Below are 19,445 nucleotides of genomic sequence, written 5' to 3'. Positions count from 1 at the left end.
CGATACTAATCCGTGCATAAAAGCCAGTTTCGATAATTCAAAAGGGGATTCCTCTGAAGCTAACACCGTTGACAAACCTGTACTGGCATCTCCAGTGAGCAATTCGCCAAAATGCTCCCTTCCACCTTCCGAAGATCAAAATCCAACTCAGAATGCCAAGCAGCGCCGTCAACAAAGAAGGAAAGGCCGCAACAAAAAATTAACCTCAGCTCCTCATGAGGTTTACCCCCTTTTTAGGACAGAAACCAGACAGCAGTCACCCGAATCTGAATCTATTACAGCACTTCATACAGTCACAGAACAAATTTCCACTGAGCCCAGCGAATCCACAAACGGGGGGAACCTGGTAGCATCTAAAGAAGTTCTAACATTGGGGGCCGGCAGGGCCCAGTCCAGCAGCCATACTGGCACCCAAAGTATCACGGACCCTAGTGGAATCAGAAATGGGAAGGATGTCAATCCCCCTAGACAACCATCGTTAAATGAGTTAAAGGAGGTGCCACTTATACACGGTATTGATCCGGCACTGGAATTTACGACCATCTCCATCCGCCTCAATCACTGGGCGAGGAACCCACGACATCTGGACTCCCGGGTTCCCTGGTCCAACCGCCTCCCCATCTAGACGGGGTTTCTAAAGCTCCCACAGTTTTCAAGTTTCAAGATCCTCTTATCCCTGATGTTTACACTAGATTTTCACAACAGTCCATGACAAACAACAGAGGAACCCAATTGGATGGCAATTATCAAACAGTTCAGCCGGGATACCAAACCAGGAATCCCACCATTATTCTTTTTACCCCAGAATACGAAGCAAAGGGTCCATTTGACATCTTGAACAGGGGGAACTTACTTCGACTCCTCAGCACCATACCAACTCTAAACGATCTATGTTCAGCTGACCTCCTCTCAGTAGAATTTATAAAAGTCGATAAAACACAGGACTTGGAAGCTACAAAAGCAACCTGGAGGTCGTCTGAAATTGTAAATAAAATCTTGGAGGTGCAAACAATCCTCAAAGCATGGGGCATCCAATCCGTCCCACATCACAACATAGGATATCCGTTCCCCCTGCTTGAGAGACCCCGCGAAGGACTACCCCTGAAAAGCTCCAAGACTATGTCAGTGCTTAGGGGCGCCCAGGGACGATCACTGCCAAAAACGCAGGCGTTGAACTTTCAAGAGAGTATAATGGCTCCTTACTTAGACAACTTAGATAACTTCCGGATTTTTAGGACGACTGACACCACGAACTACCCACAATGACAGGGAAATCCAACGAGGACGGATGTGAATCTGGATATTCCGCTTTTGAAACTATGCTCGTGGAACATAAACGGGCAAAACAACAAGGCTGCAGATGCTGAATTCCTTCAATACGTAAAATCATTTGATATCATCCTATTACAGGAAACATGGCTAGAGGAGCCTGTGCAAATAGAGGGCTAAACTTGTTTTCACTCTTCAGCCACAAGGAAAAGCAAATACGGCCGGCTAGCGGGCGGTCTAGCTACCTACATCAAAATCACAAAAATCCATAGTGCTCAGGAATTAATTCCTCATTCGTCAGCCATAAACACTGTTAAGATAAAACTAGACCTTAGGGGGAAAAAAGAAGAGGTGTTGCTGACCAATATTTATATAAATTCAAAAAAGAAAAAACAGGATTCAAAATCTCTAATGGATTATCTGCATCAATTAATGACTACGCACATTCCCTCCAATTTCATTCTGTCTGGGGATCTTAACCAATACATCCTAGGCTCCTCCACAAATAAGGACATTCAAGCCCAGTCTTTCTATTGGAACATCCCAACCCAATCCCCTAATGGTCAGGGAAAAATCCCCAAATTGGGAAAGGAGCTGCTAGAAGATTTGGAGCATTTAGGGCTGAGAGTTCTAAATGGAAGATTTGTTGGCGATTCACCACCTGCCGCCTCATTTCACTCAGGTAACGTGACCTCTACAATAGATTATACATTAGTATCTCTTCCATTCATTCATCACATATTAAGCTTCAGCCTAGGAGACAAAGGGGACAGTGACCATCGACCCCAGGAAGTTTCCATCCTTGCTTCTCCAGACCCAACTTTTCTTAATCTAATAGGATCACAAGCATGTCACACTATAAATCTCAAAAGAATTAAGTCCTCTGTTGCAAACACAAAGGAGGTACTTCTCGCAGCAAAACTTCAACTAAACAGTCTGAACTATCCCATGGGTAACCCAATTACCTTATGGGAAACTTTTACGGCCGCATTTGCAAACTCATATTCAACTACAGTAAGGCACTATTCGTCTCATGGCTCAATGGTTACAGGGAAGATTTCAAGTGTCCAGAAATCGGCCTTGAAACATCACAAAAAAGCCATAAACAAATTACTAAGGCTGTTGAGAACATGCCCAGGGGGTACCGGTCTTTCCCAACAGCTTCGTAAACACAAGGCTGATTTTAAAAAGCTCAAGTGGGAGATCAAAAGATCTAAAGAAGACGATTTTTGGGCCAAACTTCACCACGACACTAAAGGAAACAATAGTGCCTGATTCTGGTCCACTCTAAATAAATTTCTAAATCCTAAACACGGAGGTCTAATATCACACGTAACAGACAACTCCTGGGAATTCTTTCTAGATACTCACTTCAACCAACAGGCTATAGGAACAAACAGGCTCCAGGATGTCCAGGCGGCCAATTCATTGCAAACAATAACACCATATGAAGACGCGGTATTTGAAATCAGTGCTGCAACGATCAGGGAACTAATTTCTAAAGGGAGGAAAGACGGAGCGCCAGAGCCAAATGGAATTCCACCAGCTCTTTTTAAATATGATCCAGAATACTAGTCAGAATCCCTGACCCCCCTCTTTACCTCAGCCAGTCTGTCTGGGTGCCTTCCAGCTTCATGGAAGGGTTCTATCATTTCACCAATATACAAAGCAGGGGATAGAACCTTACCGAAAAACTACCGCCTGATTGCCCTACTGGCTATCAAGGTGAAATATTTTGCAGGGCTCCTATTGATACAGCAGCGCGAATGGGCTACCAAGAAAAATATAATTCCGCCCAGCCAAACAGGATTTTGTAGAGACGCCGGAACCACAACAAACCTCTTAGCAATATCATTACTCATTGATAAAGCAAAACAGACTAAACAAACTCTCCACTTTTGCTTTGTGGACTTCAAAGCGGCTTTTGATAATGTTAATCGAGCAAATCTTTGGAGGAAACTAGCTCTTTGGGGGATCCCTGCACCTCTTCTAAACCTCCTGATTGAACTGCACTGCAACACGTGGGTTCAGGTGAAGCGTGGAAATCGTACCAACCTCTCGAGGCGTATATCAACAACAAAAGGCCTCAAGCAGGGGTGTGTTTTAGCACCGACCCTTTTCAACTTGTTCACAGCTGATTTGCCACCAGCTCTAGAAGCCTGTAACGCACACGCCCCTCGCCTGGGGGGTCGAACCCTGTCCTGCATATCCTATGCAGACGATGTGGTCCTGATCAGTCACGCCAAAGTAGGACTACAACATCTTATCAATACACTGCATGGATACGCTGAGGATAACCTGCTTGAAGTCAACATTGATAAAACCAAAATACTGACAATAACCGGGAAAAAAAAGTCTCACTCTTGGTTCCTTGGAACAAGGGCAATCGCGAATTGCTCTGAATATAAATATCTTGGTGTCATAGTTGACAGGGGAGGCCATTTTTCAAACCACCTTGTGGCAACCAAGAGGAAAGGTATGCTGATTGCAACAACACTTAGACAACTTAAAACTAAACTGACCGAGCCTACCCGGTTAGAATTTGGACTAACAAAACAACTGCTCGCAAGGCGAGGATCATATATCAAGTGCTGGTACAAAATAAAGAATTCACCTGAAAGCACACTGAATCACCAGCTTTGGAATGATCTGCGTGGCAGTTTCACCACCCCTGCAAAAAAATATCTAGAGGAGTCACTAGCTATCACAGGTCTAAAAGAACTATGGGAAATCTCTCAACCGCATGCACAATTCAAGCGTGTAGTCAACAAGAGCATAAAGAGACTCTCCTTCATGGAGGACAAAGCTAACTTCGCCCATAGGCGCCACGCATGGATGATTTTGAGCACCTACAAATCACCTGGGTTACAGGCTTATTTCCGACTGGGGTATTGCAGGAAATCAAAAGAAGTCTTTTTAAAACATAAGCTAGGAATCTTACCAGCCATACCCCACCTACAACCATGGCTGAGAAGGAACTGCGGGACTATATGTAGGCTGTGTGGCGCAGGGAAAGAAGATATTGAACATTTGTTATGCACCTGCAAGAAGCTAAAAGAGGAAAGAGTAGCTCTCTTGAAAACCACCTTTAACAAACATAGTATACGTACACGGAGACAAGCAGTCATTGCATGTTTTGACCCAAGACTCCCGCAACTGAATGGACTGTTGGTAAAATTTATTAAACTAGTCACGCTCAAACAATCCAAAACAGACAATGGTGGTTCAGGAAAATAAGGAATTATGGAAATTTTTTAAAGTCTTATTTTTTTAATTATTGCATTTTCTTAACAATTAAGATCTCTCTTTTTCTTTAAAAAAAAAAAATCTGAATTGATGAAATGTGTATCTAATATGAACTTTTGTAATGGTTTTAATTAATCAGAAACAATAAATTTTTACTTACTTACTTACAGCAGGCATCCTTTGTCATAATGAAGGGATTTGCAGCAGAAATCTGGAAGTCTGCTCATGGAAAATCAGAGGCAGTTGTCACCCCATAACAAAGGACCTGCTACAATCAAGCTTATGTTATTACATTAGCAGTTTTCCATTGTCCCTATATTTTTAAGATTGCATTAGTGTCCTTGAGTGAGTGAAATGATGTCCGCATTACAGTTTTTGGTTAGTATAATAATAATGTCATAAAGCAGGTGTTGAGACTGGTTGGATTTTTTTTTAATTTCCCTTTCATTGTCAGAGCTCATTTTAGGAGGATTTAGAGCAGATGACGCCATTTTGTAATTTCAGCGCTATCCCGCCAGCCCACTAATGAGTCCTGTAGTGCCCAGATGAAAATACACATAACAAAACAAACACAACATAAGAAATAACTGAAATGTTTTTCTCAAAAACAGATTTCACTGACAAATGCTATAAGGCTGTGACTACTGAATGATAAAATATGTTATGTCCATGGTACCAGCGAACAAAGACTAAAGTGTTTGTATTTGAAAATGTGAATCCTTGGAAATAATTATTTATATATAATGAAACGCAAGTTGCAAGAAAAAAAAATTGGGCCTCAAAGTGTAGTTGAGTATAGAAGTGGATAAAATGTATGGAAAGTAACAGTCCTAAATATGCTCCATTAAACAAAGAACATGTGCATGACACTGAACCATGAAACAGCAGCTGAGGGAGGAAACTGTAAAGTAATCAGCTTTATTTCAGAATGCCGGCTGGGAAAACGCAGTCACCGTGGGGTAGCTAAGCACAAGGCACCATGCAGTGCTCACAGGTGCCTCCAAGCCGAACCTCGAACTCGCCCTCCCTCTGAATTTAGACATCTTGCTTGATCTAGAGTAGGACGACAGGATGCTGGGCAAGTATGTTATTGCAAACATCCACCCTGATAAAAGTTGATCCTCATTAATTCTAGCTGGACTGAGAGTCCACACCTGCAGAGCATACTGCCTGGACTGCTTATGGTAATTTCTTTCTTTCTTGTTCGCTTTATTCGATAATTCATATCATAAAAGCTTTCATACAGTACAGTCAATACTATATACATCAAATTTTGTAATGGTTAAAAAAGATAAAATGTTTAAGAGTACATGGTATGACAACAATAAAAGTAAATGGCAATTCATTAAAATTCCCTTTAAAAACAACTTACTACAATCAACAAGGGGTCTCAAAATCACAATTCATTCCTTTAGACCTCTTTACACTAAAAAGTGGGTTCAGAATTTAATCAATAGCAACTTTTGGCTAATTTAGTGGCTTTGGAAATGGCTTTCGTGCGAATGATCCAAGCCCGACCCCGGAATTTTGCAACTCCGCACACAATTACTGGCCTAGACGCATCTGATCTCAAGATGCGTAGTGCAGCTAGATGATTCCTTGTTCCTAGCTGAACACAAATAGGTTTTAGCAATTTATTCCTGGCCTGCTGATAGGCCGGGCATGCAAATAGGCAATGAGCTATTGTTTCGTGGGGAGCTTCGCAACACGGGCAACTGTGGGAGAGATTTTTGGCTGGATCCCTCTGAGCAACTGAAACATTAAGATACAGTGACCCAATCCGGAAAAGTATATACAGCTTTCTATCCATAGGGACTCGTATGAAATCAAGATAGGGTTCCAGATGGCCAACATGTTTAAACAATAAAAATTCTTCTGTGAGTTTCCCGTGCCTCGGATAGGATAGGTGACGCTGGAGTATCCAATTCCAGTAGATCTTTTTAACTCGGCCTTGGAGGGCTGGGCTTGGTTCCTCCATGCGTCAGCTAAACCCAACGAGACCAGGAGTTCCTTCAGATCAGTGAGCCATTTGACCCTTTTACCCATATCCAGAGAAATCAGTTCACTGAGACCTGCCGCATAATGCGATAATTCTGGGGTGGATCTTAATCTTGCCCAGTATAAAAGGGGGCGTAGTCTAATAGTATCGCTCACCCTGCGCCTCCCTTTATCGAGGAATAAGGGAGTTAATGGAGTACATTGGGGGACAGAGAGGATATCTCTTAAAAACTTATTCTCTGACTTTTGTATTTCATCTATTTTTTCGAACCCCCAAAGTTCTGCTCCATAAGTTGCCGCGCTAACTGCCTTGCCCTCGCAAACGACCAGTGCAGGGGAGACTAGTCTAGAAATAGACAGACGTTGTTCTCTTACAATTGCCCCTGCTGCCCTTTTATGACTTAGTAGCATTTTATTCAAGTGTGGCCTCCATGACAATTGGTCCGATAGCCTCATCCCCAAGTAATCAAAGCAATGAACTTGCTCAAGATAAGAACCATTAAGGATGAGTTTCGGTCTAAACTGTTTTCCAGGGTTAAAGGCCATACATTTTGTTTTAGTAATGTTAATAATAAGGCTCCTTTGAGTACAAAACTCCTGGAAACGAGTAAGTAGTAATTGGAGACCCATGGGGGATTTGGAGATCAAGAGAGTATCGTCAGCAAAGAGAAGTGTAGCTATTTTTTCCCCCGCCAGGGCTGGTGCGTCAGCTGGAAAGTGGCTCAAAAAGTCCACCACACCATTCACATAGAGCGAGAAAAGTGTGGGAGCCAGAACACAGCCCTGGCGAACCCCTCTCTTCACTGGGATACTCTCAGTAGTCTGACCTTGGTCTCCCCATCTAATTCTTGCGGAGGTACCGTCATGGAGGTGAACTAAAAGGGATAAAATATAGGGGGGTAAACCTAATTCCTGCAAGACAGCCCACAGCTTGGCGCGTGGAACTAGGTCAAATACCGTCTTGAGGTCGATAAAAGCGAGATATAAACTCCCCTTTGCAATAACAACCACTTTCCAATATAGTAGTAATAGTCGGAAAACTTGGTCTATAGTACTAGTAGCTTTCCTGAAACCCGATTGACATTTGGATAAAATTTCCCCTTCCTCCATCCAAAGGTGAATTCTGTTAAGAAGAGTACGTCCTACCACTTTTTGCATACAATCTACAAGGCTGATAGGCCTGTAGTTGGCAGGAACTTGGCGGTCACCTTTCTTAAAAATGGGAATAACTTCGGCTTGTTTCCAGGATGGCGGAACTTCGCCGCCTTTTAACAAGCTATTAATCAGGTGTTGGATATATTTGGCCCAACCACCTGGTTCCAAACGGAACAGATCACCTGGGATGCCATCAGGTCCTGCGGCTTTAGCTGGGACAATGCTATTGATAGCACTTAAAACCTCCTCCCTACTAAAAGGAGTTATATGGTCCGGATTGAGTAAATATTTGACAACCCTACTAGACACTCGCTCTCCCTCTGCGTCAACGGCATATAAGTTTGCAAAGTGGTCCCACCAAATCTGGCTGTCAATATGGATTGGAATTGGGACAGTGCCTGCTCTACTTTTAATGCTGATTAGTGACCAGAAGGAGGCAGAATTTCTCTTAAAAGCCGCTATTTTTAGCTCATCCCAATGATCCTCTTCCCAAGCACGCTTAGCTAATGTCAGGGACAAGTTATAATCCTTCCTTGCTAATTTGACCCTGCTATTGTTTTTATCCTTGACCGCATCTATTAGCGCTTTTCTTTTCTCTTTACAGAGATCTGTGAACCAAGGGTTAACGGTATTTTTTCCAGGTCTCCTTTTTCCTGAGCTAGTGCTGCCAACAAATTGTTCCGCAACCATGGAAATAGTTTCCTGGTGAATTATAGGGATCTTGTCTCTCATCTGTATCGAGGCCATGGCTTCCTCAAGATCTCAGGTTTTTTCGGTCAATATTAAAGATATAGAGGAGATCTTCTTTTCGTCAGCTAGTACTCTAGGCCACCTTAGCCCCCTGCCACAATTGGAGGGTACTACCTCTTTGGAAAAAAGGTGGTCAGCGTCACATGCAGAAGGTATCGAAGCGGCCCATCAGTTCTGCAAGGTTAGAGACAAAGGATTGTGATCGCTGTCTACTGTAAAGCTAACCTCCATATCGACTAGGCTTTCCCAGAGACATAGATCCAGCAGGATATAATCAATACGGGAAGGACATGACAGTTTGTTAAAAGTGTTCGCCCCCTTGAGGTCTGACAAGGTTCTTCCGTTTACGGCTCTTAAGCCATATTCCAGTATGAGGGCGTTAACCTGCATAACAATCCCAGTCCATTTTTTGATTGGAGCCAAGGAAAGAGGAGGCACTCCCCATCTTATGTCTTCTTCATCTAAATTCAGGGGGTCCTCAGTACCCAAGGGCTCAAATGTACAATTGAAGTCCGGCTATGATGGTTTTTGAGGAAGGAGGGCAGTTGTCACCCCATAACAAAGGACTTGCTACAATCAAGCTTATGTTATTAAATTAGCAGTTTTGCATTGTCCCTATATTTTTAAGATTGCATTAGTGTCCTTGAGTGAGTGAAATGATGTCCGCATTACAGTTTTTGGTTAGTATAATAATAATGTCATAAAGCAGGTGTTGAGACTGGTTGAATTTTTTTTTAATTTCCCTTTCATTGTCAGAGCTCATTTTAGGAGGATTTAGAGCAGATGACGCCATTTTGTAATTTCAGCGCTATCCCGCCAGCCCGCTAATGAGTCCTGTAGTGCCCAGATGAAAATACACATAACAAAACAAACACAACATAAGAAATAACTGATATGTTTTTCTCAAAAACAGATTTCACTGACAAATGTTATAAGGCTGTGACTACTGAATGATAAAATATGTTATGTCCATGGTACCAGCGAACAAAGACTAAAGTGTTTGTATTTGAAAATGTGAATCCTTGGAAATAATTATTTATATATAATGAAACGCACGTTGCAAGAACAAAATGTTGGGCCTCAAAGTGTAGTTGAGTATAGAAGAGGGTAATGTATGGAAAGTAACAGTCCTAAATATGCTCCATTAAACAAAGAACATGTGGATGACACTGAACCATGAAACAGCAGCTGAGGGAGGAAACTGTAAAGTAATTAGCTTTATTTCAGAATGCTGGCTGGGAAAACTCAGTCAGCGTGGGGTAGCTAAGCACAAGGCACCACGCAGAGTGCTCACAGTTGCCTCCAAGCCGAGCCTCGAACTCGCCCTCCCTCTGAATTTAGACATCTCGCTTGATCTTAGAGTAGTGTGGTAAATAATTTAATTACCGGGACTTAATTTGATGCGGAAAATCTATAATAATAGCTCAGTAAAATAAGAGGCAGAATCCGTGGTATTAGAGGTTCGGAACGGGCTTTATTCCAAAATCAATTCGAATCGATGGACTCCATATTCCATCACCACGAAGGTTCAGGAAGTGAAGGACAAACTTTATTGACAAGTAATCATTTTTATACAATAGGCATTACAGTGAAACAGATGCAGGAGGCGTAACAGCTGATAACAAAGATAAGAACATACATGCGTAACTAAAATAGGTGTAACTGGGCGTAACTTAAAGAACGTCATTGGATATGATGTCATAAATGGGTGGTTCCATGAAAGAATTTCGCAATGTCAGCAGAAATACTTGGCAGAGATGCGCGCGCAGCAGCATGACGTGTGATTGACGTGCAACTAGGGGGTGAAGGGGACTTGACATTTAGCTCTACATGTGGAGACAGAAGTCTGGGGTTATGTCAACCTAATCCCAAATCATATCTAACATCCTATGTTTAAAGAACTGTGTTATCCAAAAAGAGAGGTCTCTTAGGATAGAATCTTATTCTATACTGACTATGCTGACTGTTAGTGCGTGTATAAGCGTCTAAGTGTCTACACTAGATGCGAGGGGGTAGGAATATTCCATGGTAACAGGGCTATGAATTACTTGCATAAAGACAGAGAAGCCGGGCCTTTTGCTCGGTAGCTGAAAGAATGTTTACTTAAACTGCTAGACAGGAATGCATTGGATGAGGAGCGGAGCAGAGCAGATAATCTTGAAGGTGAAATACAGTTTTTGGCAAGCAGACAGATCGAGTCAGGCACCGTTAGCCGCGCAGGGAGTAGGACAAAGTTCATGGGTACAGATGCGAGCTCAGACTGGAGCTTTCAGAGGCAGAAAGCAGGAAAAGGCTTAATGGCAGAATCAGGGCCTATTCGCCTGGACTGTGAAATGGGATAAATGAACCATATAAAGCCGGTGGCCTTTCATACTTAGGAATAGAATATCCGGCCCATTCACGGCGGATCTGAAAGAGGACATGTTGACGGTGGACGCACATGTGTTTGCGTCTTCATAACTGGAACTGGAGGGAACATACATGTATTTGTGATTTATACATGAAACCGTTGGGGTCCAAGATAGGGGACATAACTGATCATAAAAATCCATATTTCCACATTCCCTCCTTGTCCCCTACTTGCCCTTAAGAGATATCAATCTTCATCAATCCGTTGATTTGTTCATATAGCATCATTTGTTCTTCTTTCTTCTTCCGGGATGAATGAAATCTTGGTGGTGGAATACACGATGTGGCACACAGACCACAAATCGCTGGTCCACATTGTAGGCATAAGCAGCAACTGAATAGTATGAGAAAGCCAATACCTAGGAAGGATAGGACCCTCCATCCAAAGGTAGATAATACACTCCAAAACCAACCGGACCAAGTCCAGGTGCCTGGATTCTGGTGTATCTGGCTTACAATCTTATGAAGGCGAGTTATGGCTTTATATACTGACGGCGAATTTTCTGGTATGAAAATGCAACAACTTGATCCGATGACCCTACAAGCTCCGCCCCTATCGGCCAGAATGACGTCAAGGACAAGACGATTTTGAAGCACAACAATCCGCATAGCAGACTGCTCTTCTGTTAAATTGCCTAAGGCGGAAATAGTTTCGTTTACTACTGCTTCAAGGGTTCTGGTTAATCTACGTATCAGCTTACTATTAGTGACTGTACCTATATAGGGAAAGAGACCTTTATTGAAATCTGTGTATTTTTCCCATGCTGTTTCAGTGTAGTCGACTATTGGGAGATCTCTCCGTTCTCTATTGTGTACTAAATGAGTATTTCTGTGATAATCAGGAGGAGCTAAGAAAACAGGTGGCAAAAGGAATCCGATGTAACAGGTACCATCCCAATCTAGAGGCAGACGTATATATGCAGTCTGACCACATACAAAGTAGGAATGGCGAGAAGCTCTAAATGTAGATTTGCCTTGATCACTGAATTCTATTACAGTGATGCATTTACTATGGCCCATGTGTATGGAGCCATTCTTTCTTATACACAATTCACCTTTAACTGGAAATACTGACATAGCGGGCAAAATTGGTGCAACTTCGGATTCGACATTCAGGATCATGAGATTAAGCGTGAAATTACCTAATCCATATACTTCATTTTCTAGATCAGTTCCTGTTCTTTTGGGAAGTCCCTCCTTGTTAGGGTAACAGACTTTAAGCAAAACTAAGTTCAGGTTTCCCCATACCCAGTTGTCTTGATAAACCGCGGAATTCGAATCTAGGGAATTAATTAAACTAAACCATGCTCCACAGGAGCCATTGTGTGTAAACGGATATGGAAAGAGAGGCAGAATTCCCTTATAGTTCTGATAGGGAGGGAGTCGGCCACATATCCAACAATTTGTAGCATTGCTAGCCTGATGGGAATGATGTAACATACTAATAAAAGTGTTATTGCGCAGCGCAAATCTATAGGACAACTCATGCGGGGGTAATTCACTAAAAGAATGTTCAGCAGTAACATTGTAAACATGTTTAGAAATAGGATAATATATGTGCAACAATATACTTGCAGCGATTATTAAAAGACATAAGAAAAACAAAATTAATAACGTCACTGTACAATGACTACGCAGTGATTTACAGTACGCATGTTTTTTCAACTGGATTTGATTATCTCCTTCTCTATTCCGGTGCAGAGGATACATGTCAGAGACAAATTCAACCGATTCACCTTGGAGAGGACTTAAACAATCAAATTGTCTGACTGTCTGGACCTTAATTTTAGTCTATATAGTTCTGAGCTCGTTTGCTCAACCAAGGGGAGCTTTGAGTCTGTCTTTGAGGAAATACAGGGTTTAGTCTCTATATCGGATGGTAGTCCATGAAATTTCTTGATATGACTTGAATGTATCCAGCCTTTTCGACCTTCGATCTTCACGGCTGTCCTCGTGGTTAACAGTACGAGTTGAGGCGATTTCCACCTAGGATCCAGCTGAGACTTCCGATCAAAGTTCCTCACTAACACCAGGTCCCCGGGAATTACGTCATGGGGTTTCACCTCGGTGTTGTCGGGAAAGGCTGCAGCTACCTGTGAACGACAACATTGTAGTGCAGACATCAAGGAAGCTAGGTAATCTGTCAGCATATTACAGTCTACATCAGTTATTTTGCGTGGTATAGGCGTCCCCCACATATTTGGTGGTCTACCGAAGATCACCTCATAAGGGGATAGCCCTGTTCGAGAATGTGCTACCATTCTCATATAAAAGAGTGCAACTGGTAAGGCTACTATCCAGTCGACACCTTTCTCTCTACATATTTTGGACAATCTAATTTTCAGAGTTTGATTATGTCGTTCCACGAGACCTGCTGCCTCGGGGTGTCGGACACAATGAAATCTCCATTGATAACCTAACAAAAGTGAAACGTGTTTCATTAGTTCGGATGAGAACGGCTGGCCGTTATCTGAGTAGACAGCACGTGGTAAACCGTACCGTGGGAAGAATTCTCGAACTAACTGTTTGGCAGTAGTCGGGGCAGTGTAATCTGAAACCGGGTATGCTTCTGTCCAACGGGAAAGAGCACAAACAACTACAAGAACGTATTTGAATCCTCGACATCGTTCCATCTGGATATAATCCATCTGGAGGACTTCAAAAGGGTGATCAGGAGGCTGAAATCCACCTTGTTCTACGGGAATGCTTTTACCTGGGTTAAACTGACAACAGATCATACAGGTACGGACTTTTTGTTTAGCTGCTGCTCGTAAATGTTTGTTGAACCAAATGTGTTGAATGCTGTCTAGCATAGCTTTTTCTCCTAAGTGGGCAGGACTATGTATTGTATTTATGATAACTTGGACCATTGAGTCGGGAAGAAACAATACAGATTTTTCCTTCGTCATCCATCCTTGATCCGTTTGGATCCCTCCTAATTCAGTCCATTTCTTTATTTCGTCTGGTGTAGCATGTGTCTGTATGTCAATTACGTCAAGAGCGGGATCCTTAACCATCATGCAATGTGTTGGTGTCGGAACTATTGTCTTTGTCATGTCAGATGTGTGAGTTTGAGCAGTCTGTTTAGCTGTTTTGTCAGCTAGATCATTGCCTTGGGAAATGATATCAGTAACTTTCGTATGAGCTTTACATTTCATAATTGATATTGCAGCGGGTAGATGTATTGCATCTAATAGGGCATGAATGAGGGGTCCGTGCTGAATGTGGGCACCGTGAGAAGTTAAATAACCTCTCTCTCGCCACAGCACGCCGAAGTCATGTACAACTCCGAAGGCATAACGTGAATCAGTGTATATGTTGACTTTCTTATTTGTGGCTTGAATACAGGCTTGTGTCAGAGCGGTGAGCTCTGCTGCTTGAGCTGACAAGGTATTAATACGATTTGTTTCAATGACTTCAGTGTCTGTTGTGACTGCATACGCGGCCACTAGCTCTCCTGTACTTGTTCTCATACATGAACCATCTACATACAACGTCAGGTCTGGGTCTGACAATGGGACGTCTGTCAAGTCTTGTCTAGGTTTCGTCGTGATAGTAATAACTTCAATACAATCATGTGCTAGTGGGTCTGTTCCGTTTACGGGTAACAGTGTGGCAGGATTCAATGTACTACAACGTCTGATTTCTATGTGTGGCTGAAACAATGTTAGTTCGTAACCAGTGAGTCTTGCTATGGTCAAGTGTTGTGTTTGCGTTCGGTTCAAGAGAACCTCTACTGCGTGTGGTACTTGTACTGTCAATTGATGTCCTAACACTATGGCATCGCTTTGTCTGATTGCTAAAGCTGTCGCTGCCACTGATTTCAGGCACGCAGGCAGAGCCTGAGCTACGGGATCTAATGTACTAGAAAAATAAGCACATGGTTTGTGTGATCCTGCTTGTTCCTGTGTGAGTACTGACAAAGCAGTACCTTCGCGTTCTGTAACAAAGAGTGTAAACTGTTTACTGTAACATGGTGTTGCTAAAACGGGTGCTTGACATAAAGCTTTCTTTAGGCTTTCAAAAGCTTGTGTATGTTCCTGAGTCCAAGGGAGGACAGTCGATGTGGCTGCCTCCTGTGTTGTCAACTGAATGAGTGGTTTTGCTAGAAATGCATACTGAGGGATCCACTGCCTACAATATGAAGTGAGGCCTATAAAAGCCCGCACCTCCTTTTGTGTCTTGGGTATTGGCATGTTAGCAATTAACTGGATGCGATCGGGTGTAAGCTGCCTTCCCTCCTTGGACAGCGAGTGACCAAGGTAAACAACTCGCTGGACACAGAATTGCAGCTTAGAAGGGGACACCTTGTGCCCCTTTCCGGCCAAGAATTGTAAAACCGTCAGTGAGGCTTTTTCACTTTCAGGTTCGCTTCTAGCGGTGATCAGCAGATCATCGACATATTGAAGCAGGGCAGTGTTGACTGGCATGTGGATACTGTCAAGTTCTCGTTTCAGTGCTTGGCTATAGATGCTGGGGCTTTCTGTGAATCCTTGAGGTGCGCGTGTGAATTTAAAGCTTCGTCCATTTAAACTAAATCCGAACAAGTATTGGCTTTCCGGATCTATTGGGACGCTGAAAAAGGCATTCTTGAGATCAATTACAGTAAAGAATGTTGCTTCGGAATCAATGGCTGTCAGTAATGAAGAGATGTCTGGAACTACGGGGTATTGTGGTACAATACATTTATTTAATTCGCGCAGATCAATAACCAATCGATATACTGGCGGGGCTTTTGGATCAGTTCGTTTAAGAATCGGGATTATCGGGGAATTACATATATTGGAGTCGGTTTCCACAACCACTCCTTGGGTAATAAGTTCGTCAATGATTTGCAGTAAAGCCACTACAGCATCTGGGGGTAACTTGTATTGTCGCATTCGTGGTAGTACCACTCCTGCCTTTAGTGTGACTCGATATGGTGTAATGTTCATGCAACCAACATCTGTAGGGCCTTGTGCCCATAAATGTGTGGGTAAATTCTGCAGTCGGTGATCCATGTCTCGGGACACATAGTGCCCTTTGAAATCACGTAGAAACAATCTTACTCCTTCCGGAGAACAACATATTATAGCTCCTAGAGCTTTCAAAGTTTTTATACCTAACAGGTTTTCTGGACATGATTTAGTAAGCAATAAATCTGTAGTTCGTGTCAAGGGACCAATCGTAAGGGGAAGAGGCTGTGATACTTCATTAACGATAGGTTTTCCTGAAAAGCCAAGGGAAATATTCTGTGAGCCTGAGAGGGGTGCCCCTGGAACTTCACTTCGTTTTATCGTTGTTCGGCTTGCCCCTGTATCAAGCAAAAATTTTCTATCCTGGCCTAATAGTTCACTGTGTACATAAGGTCCTTCTTGATCTACAGGGACCTCAATAAGGGGTAAGCCAACTTCCCTCTCTAGGCTGTTTCATGAGTATCGTTGATAATCAGGATAATCATACTGTGCGGTCTGGTACATCTGTCGTGTCGTTGTTTGTGTGGCAGCAATAGGCTGCGATGGTGGAGCTGTCATAGATGGTTGCGGAGCTGGCATGGATTGTGCTTGCTGCGGAGCTCCTTATTGGTTCTGATCCTGTCTAAGTGGCCGTGGTCTTTCTTTTGTATTACCTGTGGCGATATTATGTTTTAAAACTGGGCAATCGTGTACATAATGGCCTGGCTGTTTACAATAGTTGCATGTCCCTTTTACAGGACCGGTTGAAACACTGGACTGTGTCATACCCTTTTTATGACCGTCAGCTGGAACTGTCTGAGAAACTAGCATTTTCATTTTCGTGTCTTTCATGCGTCTTTGTTCATGTTCTTGTTCTTCTCTAATTCTATTGTGATGGTACTGTAGCATTTGTAACATTTGTGACGGAGTGTTACCTTGCCAGGTACTCTCGAATTTCAATACTCTATTCTTAACTTGGGGCAAGGAATTTTCAACTAATTTTGTCACAAACAGATGTAGATACGATTCGCTACTTGCTTTTATTCCACTATTTATACCAAAACATTTTTCGAATCGGGCATAGAAATCACTAGTGTCCTCATCGTGCTTTTGTTTACAGGCTGAGATTGCACCCCAGTCTTCCTTTTTCGTAGTTAATAGACGTGGCAGTACCTGTACTAGTAAACCTGGTAGTGTTTTGGTCTTTTCCCCAAGCCCTGAACCTGGACCTCGAACTTTTTCTTCGTTTTCTAATGCTGTCCAATCTATCTTCTGGTCTCCCACCTCCCAATCCTTTTCCTTGAGTTTTTCGTAAATGCCCGCAGGCATTAATACCTTCAATATTGTCATAATGTCGGGATAGGTATATTCTCCCATGAGCAACATGTCTTTAATTTCACGGTGGAAACCCGCTGGGTCTTTGTCATGACTGGGTACCACTTTCTTCATTTCTAATAGTTCTATTTTAGATATGGGTGTGTATACAAACACACGTTTAAACTGATTGTCATCACCTTTTATCGGGTGCACTTCGCGTAAGGGATTCTGTCTATCCATATAATACGTCGTTCTTTCTTTTATGGGCAGTGAGACATGTTCGGGACATACAAAAAGAATGTACTGCTTTCTGGATTCTAGTATTTCTCTAATGAACTCAGTACCTGAACCTCTCCATTTATTCGTGAGTAATTCAGTCAAGATATTAGGTAAGGGGCCAGGATCGGAGTGCTGGCTTTTATATAATATAAGGAGTTGTTGAATCATATAGATACCAGCTAAACGCTGTTCATCTGGGGTGAGGTTCAAAAACGTGTGCGCTAATGTATCATCACTATATTTTCCGGGACTGTCAACCCAATGAACGGCTGACCTGGCTAATTCTTGTTCGTCCATAGAATCGAGTAGATGATAACCCCTTCGTTCCCGGAGTAATTTGTCAGCGGCTTGGAACGAATGTTCGGGGGACCTTATATTTATTATTGGGTTTTGGAAGTTTCTGTTATTATCTGGACGTATCGGACGTATCGGATCAGTAAAGCCTCTAGTATTATTACAAGATCTTCCTCTACCTACATAGGCCATGGTTTCTAACTGTCCTGTGGGCAGTTCTAATTCTTCCTCCTCCTCGGTTTGTTCAGGCTCGTCTACTGCTAATCTTTCTTCGTGTATTCGTTCTACTTCTTTGCGGATCTTGCGGCACATAGCTACTATACATGATCGTTTATCATGTCTCCCCTCTGATATATTCCGACTCCAGGTGGTAAGAATTTGCATTTCTTCCGGATTTACCCCTGGTCGGTCTTGATTTCTGATCACACAATTTATGAGGAAACGTAACAGTTCCCCCTGTATCTCCACTTTCTGGTACTCCAAGGCTCTATTAATACTTTCGGAATCTCGTCCTGACTGGACAAAGTGATATATATTTTCTAAATGTGTAGTCATTCCTGGTAGCCTCCCTAAATATATTGCAGCTCGTCGGATACGTAATGATGCCAGCAGCATTTCGTCCCCTTTTCCGGGCACCGGGTCATATCTACAATCTATTAGAAGTTCCTTAAGCGCGTCGGGAGTTACTAGTTTGGGCGTACGTTGGTGGGCTAATTCTTGAAAGGAAAGTTTATTTACTCTGGGTGGCGTGGAAAAAATGTTGGATGCACCTCCTGTAGCACCGCCTGGGGTGCTGGATGTGAAAGGATTCGTTGAACGTGATATAGCAACCATAGGTGTGGGTACAGCTGTAGAAACAGATGTGCTTGCCGGAACTTGTGTCGGAGTTTGTTGTTGCGGAGGTACAGACGGAGGAGGGTCTTGGCGTTGAACCCCCTCGGCAGGCGGTCTATGTGGCGCAGCATTAGCATACTCGGGAGCTGCGTCGTCTAAATAAGAGGAAAGAAAAACATCTTCTGCGGTTCTGGGATGCCCTTTAGGATGTACTTTTATCGGGAACAATGGGGGTGGCAAGTCTTTTGGTATCTCTGGAGTAGCCTTAGGTAATCCTTCGGTCAGAAGAGGATACATACCATTCATAAGGGTATTTCGTTGTCTGTCTACTTGTTCTGATTTTACTCGAGTACCTTCTTCAATTAATAGATTTTCTCGAACTTTATTTGAATTCTCCTTACTCTTCTCTTCCTGTCTACGTGCTTTTTCTGTACGTCTATACGATTCTTTACGCCATAATTCAATGGCATCTTTCTGTGATTGTCTAGCTTTCTTTTTCCATAATTCTTCCTCTACTTTCACGATGCAATCTGCATCCCAGGTCCCAGCTGCGGGCCACCTCTGACTTTCTGGTAGTTCCTTGGTGTAGTCTACCCATAAATCAAGAAATAATATGGCGTCTAGGCCATGTTTATGATACATGAAGTACCCTGGAGTGTCCCTAGGAGGAATGGGAACAGCTTCTTCGAGTACCCCTTTTCTAGTTTTGATCTGTCTTAATTTCGAAAAGAGCGGCATTTTTGAGAACTGGTCTGATCTGATACCTAATTCTGAACACGTTTAATACAACAAAACACAATACTGAACAGTCATTCACACCACAATACGCAGAACGGATTTAAAACATTTTAACATTTAACATTTAATGAACAACAATGATGGCCATTTAAGGAACTAGTCACTTAAACATGATACTCGGCACTAACTAGGTAATTCTGGATTATATACTAGACATACTTG

This window comes from Triturus cristatus, chromosome 3_2 (genome assembly GCF_964204655.1).
Source record: "Triturus cristatus chromosome 3_2, aTriCri1.1, whole genome shotgun sequence".
Taxonomy (NCBI): Eukaryota; Metazoa; Chordata; class Amphibia; order Caudata; family Salamandridae; genus Triturus; species Triturus cristatus.
This window is presented reverse-complemented; position numbering follows the sequence as displayed.